This window comes from Melanerpes formicivorus, unplaced genomic scaffold (assembly GCF_026170545.1).
Source record: "Melanerpes formicivorus ecotype bairdi unplaced genomic scaffold, bMelFor1.0.p_v2 SCAF_44, whole genome shotgun sequence".
Taxonomy (NCBI): domain Eukaryota; kingdom Metazoa; phylum Chordata; class Aves; order Piciformes; family Picidae; genus Melanerpes; species Melanerpes formicivorus.
The window spans coordinates 4,543,176-4,552,329 of record NW_027142396.1 but is presented as its reverse complement, the minus strand read 5'-3'; positions in this window follow the sequence as shown (position 1 = coordinate 4,552,329).

Sequence of the window (9,154 nt, the reverse complement as noted above, 5' to 3'; positions counted from 1 at the left end):
AAGAAAGAGAAGAAAGAAAGAAAGAAAGAAAGGGAGAGGAAAGAAAGAAAGAAAGAAAGAAAAGTTCAGCACTCAGGAAAACCTTTTATCAATCAAATTTGTAGGACTGACTTCCTACCAGAAATATATGCATATATTCTGCACGATAGCAAACTTAGATTGTACAGAATGGTATCTTGCAACAAAACCACAGAATAAAAATAAAACCTAAAAAAAATAAAAAACTGTGAATATTTTGGTGAAATGGTAGGTTATGAAAGGAAATTATGTATGAACCTCACTTAAAAGTGAGTTCCCAGAGCAATTCTTGTAGACAGTTATATTACTGCAGGAAGCAATTTGAATCCTCAAAATTCTAAAGTCACAAGAGTTAAAATCATGAGTAAAGTCAGTTATACCATTTCTGGGCTCTTTACTAAGTAAATCTTTAAAGTTCCTTGAAATGCTGAAATTTGACTTCCTAAAGTCATGCAATTTGTGCTGGACACAAGAATAAAGTTTTTATTAGTTGTGGTTACATTGTACTCATAGTGTATTATTTTTGTCAGGATAGAGGGAGATAAAGAAATAAATAAATGCAATCACAACATCAGCATTCCATCTTAATGCAAGTGCAGAACAGTACCTGAAAAAGCTGATTTCTTGCTGATGAAAAACCTAAAAGGAACACCTGTCACTTTTATTTGTCAGAATTCACGTATGGAGATTTAGTAACATTTTATTATTTGTCTCTATGTGAGACTTCAGAAGATTGATCAGGGAGTAGTGTCCTTCTTGTAAAAAGAGCACAAATAATTATGAGGAACAAAGTAGTTTACAGCTGAACAAAAAGGAATTAAACAACTTAAAACACACTGGGGAAGGGGGAAGAAATGGAAGAAATAGCAAGATGAACAATATACCATCACATGGTAAGAGTCACATAGTGTATTAAAATATGAGCACAGAGATTCACTGATGTTGAAACAGACCTTTAAATTTCAAACTATTTCAATTAATGGCACCATCAGAATAGATATTTAAGCTAGCTTGACATAGAATCGTAGACTCAATAAGGTTGGAAGATCAAAGATCATCAAGTCCAAGCTGTCATCCAAGACCTCATGACTACTAAACCATGGCACCAAGTGCCACGTCCAATCCCCTCTTGAACAACTCCAGGGATGGTGACTCCACCATCTCCCTGGGCAGCCCATTCCAATGGCAAATCACTCTTTCTGTGAAGAACTTCTTCCTAACATCCATCCTAAACTTCCCCTGGTGTTCCTTAAAACTGTGTTCTCTTGTTCTGGTGCTGGCTGCCTGGGAGAAGAGACCAACCCCCACCTGGCTACAACATCCTTTCAGGTAGCTGTAGACAGCAAGAAGGTCTCCCCTGAGCCTCCTCTTCTCCAGGCTAAATAATCCCAGCTCCCTCAGCCTCTCCTAAAGGGGCTTGTGTTCCAAACCCTTCACCAGCTTTGTTGACCTTCTCTGGACATGTTCCAGCAACTCAACATCTTTCCTAAACTGAGGGGCCCAGAACTGGACACAGGACTCAAGGTGTGGTCTATTTTAACAGAAGGTGTGGTCTATTTTAACAGGTCAACAATACTGTAAATGTTGTTTATCTGTGGAGGTCAGTGTCATGTATTTTGACTGTAATCCAAATATTCTCCTCCTTTGGCATCATGGCACCAATATCCTGTCTGATTTGTCTAGTTTTAGATTTTACTAAGATTTTATTTTTCACTTCACTACGCCATTAGATGAAGGTATCCAGGTGTTGGTAGTGGGGTGTTGCAGGGCAGCATGTGTGGGGACAGGCAGGAATTGCCCTGTGTTCCACAATTTCAACCAGTTCCAAAAGATCCATCACAGGGCACAGCTGAGCTACTCAGATAAGATGGTGGCACATCCACAGAAAATGCATTTCAGAAAGAGCTAAATATTGCATGGCAGTGAGCAATAAGGGGAAATATGATAAAGAGTCCTGTAGTCATCAAATTCAGAAGAAGGGAGGAGAAGAGGTGCTCCAGGGCAGATGTTCCTCTGCAAATTCCTGGAGAGGATCAGAATGGTGCAGTTATTTCCTTGCAAACCAAGAGGACCACTTGGAAGACCCAATGGCAGATTTCAGTACTTAAGGGGGCCTATAAGAAAGATGGGGGCAGAAAGGCCTGCTGCAACAGAACGTGGAGTAATGCTTTCAAACTACAGGAAGATAGATTTAGACTAGATTTTAGAAAGAAGGTTTTTGCAATGAGGGTGGTCAAACATTGGAACTGGTGCCTAGACAGGTGGTAAATGCCCCATCCCTGGAGACATTCAAGGCTAGTCTGGAAGAGGTTCTGAGCAACCCATCTGTTTGAAGATAGCCCTGTTCACTGCTGTGGGGTTGAAATAGATTACCTTTAATTGTCCCTTATAGTTCAAAATATTCTATGATTCTAAGATTCTCTGACTCTGAAGTAGATATGCATGCTGCAGCCCATGAAGGATCATCTACTGAAGCATTTGGATATTTCCTGAAAGACTGTAAACTTTTGGAAGGACTCATGAAGAGCAAAAGAGTCATGTGAGAAGGAAGAGCAGAGAGGGAGTGGACATTCCCCATCATTCCTGCATTGCTCATGTGGGAGTATATGGGCCACATGTGGGAGTATATGGTGCATTTGGAACAAAGAAGTGAGGCTGAGACTGAAAAAAGGATGATGGGAAGGTGATGTTTTCCTTTTGTCTTTGTATATAATAAATGAAATATTTTTTTCCCAAGCTAGGTCTTTTTTTGCCCATGTGGTAGACAATCTTCCTCTCTTTATCTAAACACACAGGCTTTTTCATCTTATTTTCTCCCACTGTTCTCTGAGGATGATGAGTGAGAGAGCAGCCCAGAGGGCATCTGACAGCCAGTCAAGGTCAACCCACCACAATGATAAAAAGAAAAGACAGAAAGCAGGGACTACCAAGAATATGATTGTTTATTTTTTTAAGATATTTTTGTGCTTGCTTGCTTTATTTTTCTCCTGAGTGCAAAAATTAAAGACCTCAGGTCTGAAATAAAGAAACCAAGACAGACAAATTAAATTGAGCAGTCTCTATAGCTAGCAGTATATATGCAGTGTGAACTTTTAAAACTTCAGTTCAGGCACTGAATCTGAAGTAATTTAGTTGCAACCTTGGACATATTTAGTTTTTCCAGCAAGTTTTCTGAACTCTTCAATCTTTGAAACTATACTATTATTTAAATATGGTTGCAATGTTCTTTCAAATAAGTAACTTTTGTAGACCCTGCAAGACAGAGTGAAACACAATACTGCCTTCTGCTACGTGTCTATATCCTTTCTTATAACACCCCCCCACCCCCCACCCCCCCCAAAGTATAGAACAAGTATTCTTTCATCTGAGAAATGCATCTTCAAGGTAATGTAAGTTCAAGCTGGGTTGTAACTTATAGGCTGGCAGGTTCATAAGCTTGCTTGCTGCAAATGCCAGACTGTTTAACCATAATGTACTCTTAACACAGTTATTTTCCTCCAAATATCCAAGGACATTCCAGGTTTGGTTTTTTGTTTGTTGTGTGTTATATAGAAGAAAAAGCATAAAGAACTTTACCTGGATGTGTTCCTAATGCCTGCAGTGTGCCCAGGCAGCCAAGAGGGCCAATGGTATCCTGGCCTGTACCAGGAATAGTGTGGCCAGCAGGAGCAGGGAGGTTATTCCGCCCCTGTACACTGCACTGGTTAGGCTGCATCTTAAGTTGTGTGTCCAGTTCTTGGCACTTCAGTTTAGGAAAGATGTTGCATTGCTGGAACATGTCCAGAGAAGGGCAACAAAGTTGGTGAGGGGTTTGGAGCACAAGCCCTATGAGAAGAGGCTGAGGGAGCTGGGGTTGCTTAGCCTGCAGAAGAGGAGGCTTGGAGGAGACATTCTTGCTCTCTACCACTATCTGAAGGGAGGTTGTAGCCAGGCAGATGTTGGTGTCTTCTCCCAGGCAACCAGCACAAGAACAAAAGGACACAGTCTCAAGCTGCACCAGGGGAGGTTTAGACTGGATGTTAGGAGGAAATTCTTCACAGAGAGAGTGATTGCCCATTGTAATATGCTGGCCAGTGAGATGGTGGAGTCACCATCATTGGAGGTGTTTAGAAGGAGACTTGATGGGGTGATTGGTTGCATGGTTCTGTTGATTAGGTGGTGTTCAATGATGGGTTGAACGTGATAATCTTGAAGGTCCCTTCCAATCTGGTCTGGTCTTGTCTGGTCTATTCTATTCTATTCTATTCTATTCTATTCTATTCTATTCTATTCTATTCTATTCTGCATTTGCAAAAACAAGTAAATAAAAAAAATTGCATACATCATCAGTCCATATAAAAACAAAATAAAAACTGCCTTGATATTGTTCACAACATCAGAACTGACTAAATTTGATACAAAAGATTCAGCACGTGTGCAGTGTAATTTAATAAGGATGGTATTGACTGAAATCTAAGTTGCTGCTCTGAGAAATCTCAAAGAAACCTTCCTCATAAACATCTGTGACTAAGTCCAGCAGCATGTCAGCTCCTCGTTGGTAGTTAAAGTGTACAAATTCAGAACAATACATTTCAACAAGAGCAGTTGTTTTGCTTTGGGTTTATAAATCAACTTGATGGATCCATCAAAGCGTTTTAAAATGTAAAATTTCCCTTAGAACTAAATACAATGCAGAGAGATAGAAAACATAAACCCAATATTTTAAAGGTCAGACTCATCTTACTTCAGTAACCAGAAGGTCAAATCCATGTTTTCCTAAATTTTCAATTTGTTATCTCTTCCTAACTATGTCTGCCCTTCTTTCACTTCAGCCATGTGTAAGAGTTTGTGCCTGGTGGGGTTTTGGTAGAGGAGAAGGGGTCTACTGACATGGTACCGTAAGGAGTTTTGAGAAACTCCACCCCAGCTCCCTCTAGCCAAGAGTGAGCCACCCAGTATCTCTGCAATAATCTGAGAGGGGGAAAGCCCACTGGGTGGCTTCTTTTGTTTTCTTAAAAGTGTCAATGGTACCACTGAAAGTCCAAGGGAGACCTAAAACTAGAGTGCGCACCTCACTTATGCACATCACTCTTTGTGATTTGAAGACACCAACGTCTTCTGCCCACCCCCACCCCCAAACAATGTCTAAAAGGACCCCAGTTTCTGGGGTCCACATATCACATCTACCAAGAAAGAGCCTGCTGGAATGTACACCTGATACTGAGCTGATACTGAGGGACTTGGAGTCTGGATCCAAGGAGTGGTGATATATTTCTTTTTTCTCTGACTTCTTAACTCTCTCTTCCCCCCCCCCCCCCCCCCCTCCCCCTTTTACTTCCCATTTTCCCTCTAATTTCGTCCATTACTGAGAGTTTTCATTGCCTGCAACAAACCTCACACTGTCAGATATTGCTGAGAGATCCACCAGCATAAAAACAGATGAGTAACCTTTATGTATGGACAGGATGGATGATCCGACAGAGTCATGAATATTTTCATCTGAATTCAGGTCATATTAAGCATAGAATAGAATAGAATAGAATAGAATAGAATAGAATAGAATAGAATAGAATAGACCAGACCAGGTTGGAAGAGACCGTCAAGATCCTCGCATCCAACCCATCATCCAACACCATCTAATCAACTAAACCATGCAACCAAGGACCCCATCAAGTCTCCCCCTAAACACCTCCAATGATGGCAACTCCACCACCTATCCTGGGCAGCTTATTCCAATGGGCAGTCAATCTCTATGACGAATTTCTTCTTAACATCCAGTCTAACCCTCCCCTGGTGCAGTTTAAGACTGTGTCCTCTTGTTCTGGTGCTGGATGCCTGAGAGAAGAGACCAGCCACCACCTGGCTACAACCTCCCTTCAGGTAGTTGTAGACAGCAATAAGCAATATTAGATTCAGTTGTAGGAATATGTTAACTCAGAAGTTTGCTTTTAAATAAGCAGATAATTAGGTATTTAGATATTTCAGTGATGATTTTTTCACATTCAAAACACATGGAAAAGAGAATGAGACCTTTAGTGCACTGAAACTGACACAAATTCTATAAACAAATATATAATTTATTTAAAAAAAAAATTCTGTTCTTCTTCATAACAAAACCAATTTGTGTTTTTTAATGTAGTTGCTGCTAACTTTGCATGCCTCTAATGCAATGTTTAGATATCAATATTAATTATAAACCATTTTTTGTCTCTGTACCCACCTTTCTAAAATGGAGAATGCCTGATAAACCATAAGGCAAAACAATCACATTTCAATCCTATCAGCTCCTTGTTCGCATAAGGTCCATTCCATTCTTTCTGTGCTCTCAGAAAGGATGAGAAAGATGAATAAAGGAGTTCAGATAAATAGCTAAATCTACTTCATTAATAGCAGTGAAAGATTTTATTCTCTCATTTAGGGAAAAAAAAAAAAAAAAGGTGATACCATCAACACTCTAACCTGTACTGTTTATATAAACATCTCTTTAAACTGGCTACGTCATTTTTTTGAGGTATTAAGATCTTTCTTTGCAATTTATTCTAATTGGGTAGACCCCTTTCATCCTGAAAATTGCCCTCTACTACTATTATTTTCTTGGCAAGACAGGTGTTCCTTCACAGTGTGTGGCAGAGCAGGAGATGTAATTCCAAGGAGGATTTCAAGTGACAAATTCCAAGAGCAAAAGGCAAAGGAGGTATTGCATCAAATGAAATGGTGACAAAATGAAGTTCTGTTTGTAAGTCAGAGAGAAAATTTAATCGAATGCAGAACAGTGAGTGGTACATATTCCATTCATAGAGGAATGCACTACTTTATGAGCAAATTATAATAATTTATATTCACAGCAAGCAATGGTACTAATTGATATGAAATAATAAGAAATTAATGTAGGTGTGTCAGAAATTATTTTAATTTCTTATCTTCTTTACTGTGCTTTCATACTGTACAAAATGTTCACTGTCCTGCATTGCAAGTGATAGAATAGAATAGAATAGAATAGAATAGAATAGAATAGAATAGAATAGAATAGAATAAAATAGACTTAACCAGGTGTCGTAGGGTTGGAAGGGTAAGGCCAAAAAGCCTCTTCCCTCCCCCCTGTAAAGTAAAGGGAAAGAAAATTGAAGGGAAAGGAAAAAAAAACTCACAGCTGAATTAGCAAAGTAGTGGAGCTGTATGTTTACAAAGCAATGTAGGATATGCAGGGGAATATATACAAATTTACAATATGTACAATATATACAAAGATATACAATAGAGTAGCAATGAAATGAGAGTTCCCCCCTCTGCTGAGGGGGGGTTCCCACCTCCGCTCTCCCCTCTTTCGCCCTTTCCCCAGAGTGGGTTAGAAAGAGAAAGAAAAGAGAGAAAAAAGGTTAGAAGCACTTGTGTTAATTGGAAAGCAGTTAATACAGGCCTGGTAGCTTATCAGTTTTCAAGGCCAAAGCCTTGGCCGAAAGCCCAGGAGCTGCAAGCTGCTGCCCAAAGTAGAAGTGGAAGCAAGACTAAAGATAAAGTGCCGGAATGCCCAGGATACCCTCCTGCACTCCCAGTTCAGAAGGTGCTTCCTCCCACTTTACCAATGAAATTAGTTTAGATCCTTCTTTTTGTTTATCAACTTCCATCCACCATATTCCCTTTCTTAAGGGGACAGCGTCAACCGGTCACACCAGGTTAGAAAAGACCTTCAAGATCATCAAGTCCAACCTATCACCCAACACCACCTAATCAACAAAACCACGGCACCAAGTGCCTTATCTATCCAGTCTCTTCCTAAACACTTTCAGTGATGGTGACTCCACCACCTCCCTGGGCAGCACATTTCATTGCCAAATATTTGTCAAAACTCCACTAGTGTGCTCTTTCTGGAACTAAGCAGCACACCTCAAACTAAATCTTTGTTTCTATTCTGTACTTTTTCAAGTAAGCAATAAAGATTTGGAATAGAAGATTGTTTGGAACATTGTCTCATTTATGTTTCTTGAACTCCACAAAGTTGAGGCTTGCATTTTCTCATGTCACAATTTCTCATTTCTGTCAGTAAGACATGCACCTTGCCTAGTTACTTATTTTCAGTTACACACTTCCCCCTATTTTGACCCTGAATTCTACTATGAAAAAAAAATAAATAGCAAAACAGAACAAAACAAAACCAAACACTCATAAATATCTTTGGCGCTGTACAGTAAACAGAGTTAGAGAAGCAATATGGTCTAAAATAATTAACAAAAATAAGCATGAAAAGAAGGGCGGCATTCAACAAATCCAAGTGCTGGTTGATGCACTTTGGCCACAGCAACCCCAGGCAGAGCTATAGGCTGGGGTCAGTGTGGCTGGAGGGCTGCCAAACAGAGAGGGACCTGGGGGTGCTGATTGAGAGCCACCTAAACATGAGCCAGCAGTGTGCCCAGATGGCCAAGAAGGCCAATGGCATCCTGGCCTGGATCAAGAATAGGGTGGCCAGTAGGAGGAGGGAAGTCATTGTGCCCCTGTACTCTGCATTGGTTAGGCCACACCTTAAGTCCTGTGTCCAGTTCTGGGCCCCTCAGTTTAAGAAGGACATCGAGACACTTGAACATGTCCAGAGAAGGGCAACAAGGCTGGGCAGAGGCCTTGAACACAAGCCCTATGAGGAGAGGCTGAGGGAGCTGGGATTGTTTAGCCTGGAGAAGAGGATGCTCAGGGGAGACCTTCTTGCTCTCTACAACTATCTGAAAGTTGGTTGTAGCCAGGAAGGGGTTTGTCTCTTCTCTCTAGCAACCAGATCCAGAACAAGAGGACACAGTCTCAAGCTGCACCAGGGGAAGTTTAGGCTGGAGGTGAGGAGAAAGTTCTTCACTGAGAGAGTTGTTAACCATTGGAATGTGCTGCCCAGGGAGGTGGTAGAGTCACCATCCCTGGAGGTGTTCAAGAGGGGATTGGACGTGGCACTTAGTGCCATAGTTTAGTCATGAGGTCTGTGATGAAAGGTTGGACTTGATGATCTGTGAGGTCTCTTCCAACCTTGGTGATACTATGATTTTTCAAGGTAGTATGAAAGTTTATTCATGAAGCATATCTGAAACTATACCTTCAGAAGCATAAAGTTCTAATGTAGTTTTTACTTCCATCATGTTCCTTTGCTCTTTAGCCATTTTAAATAGGACAATACAGCTGT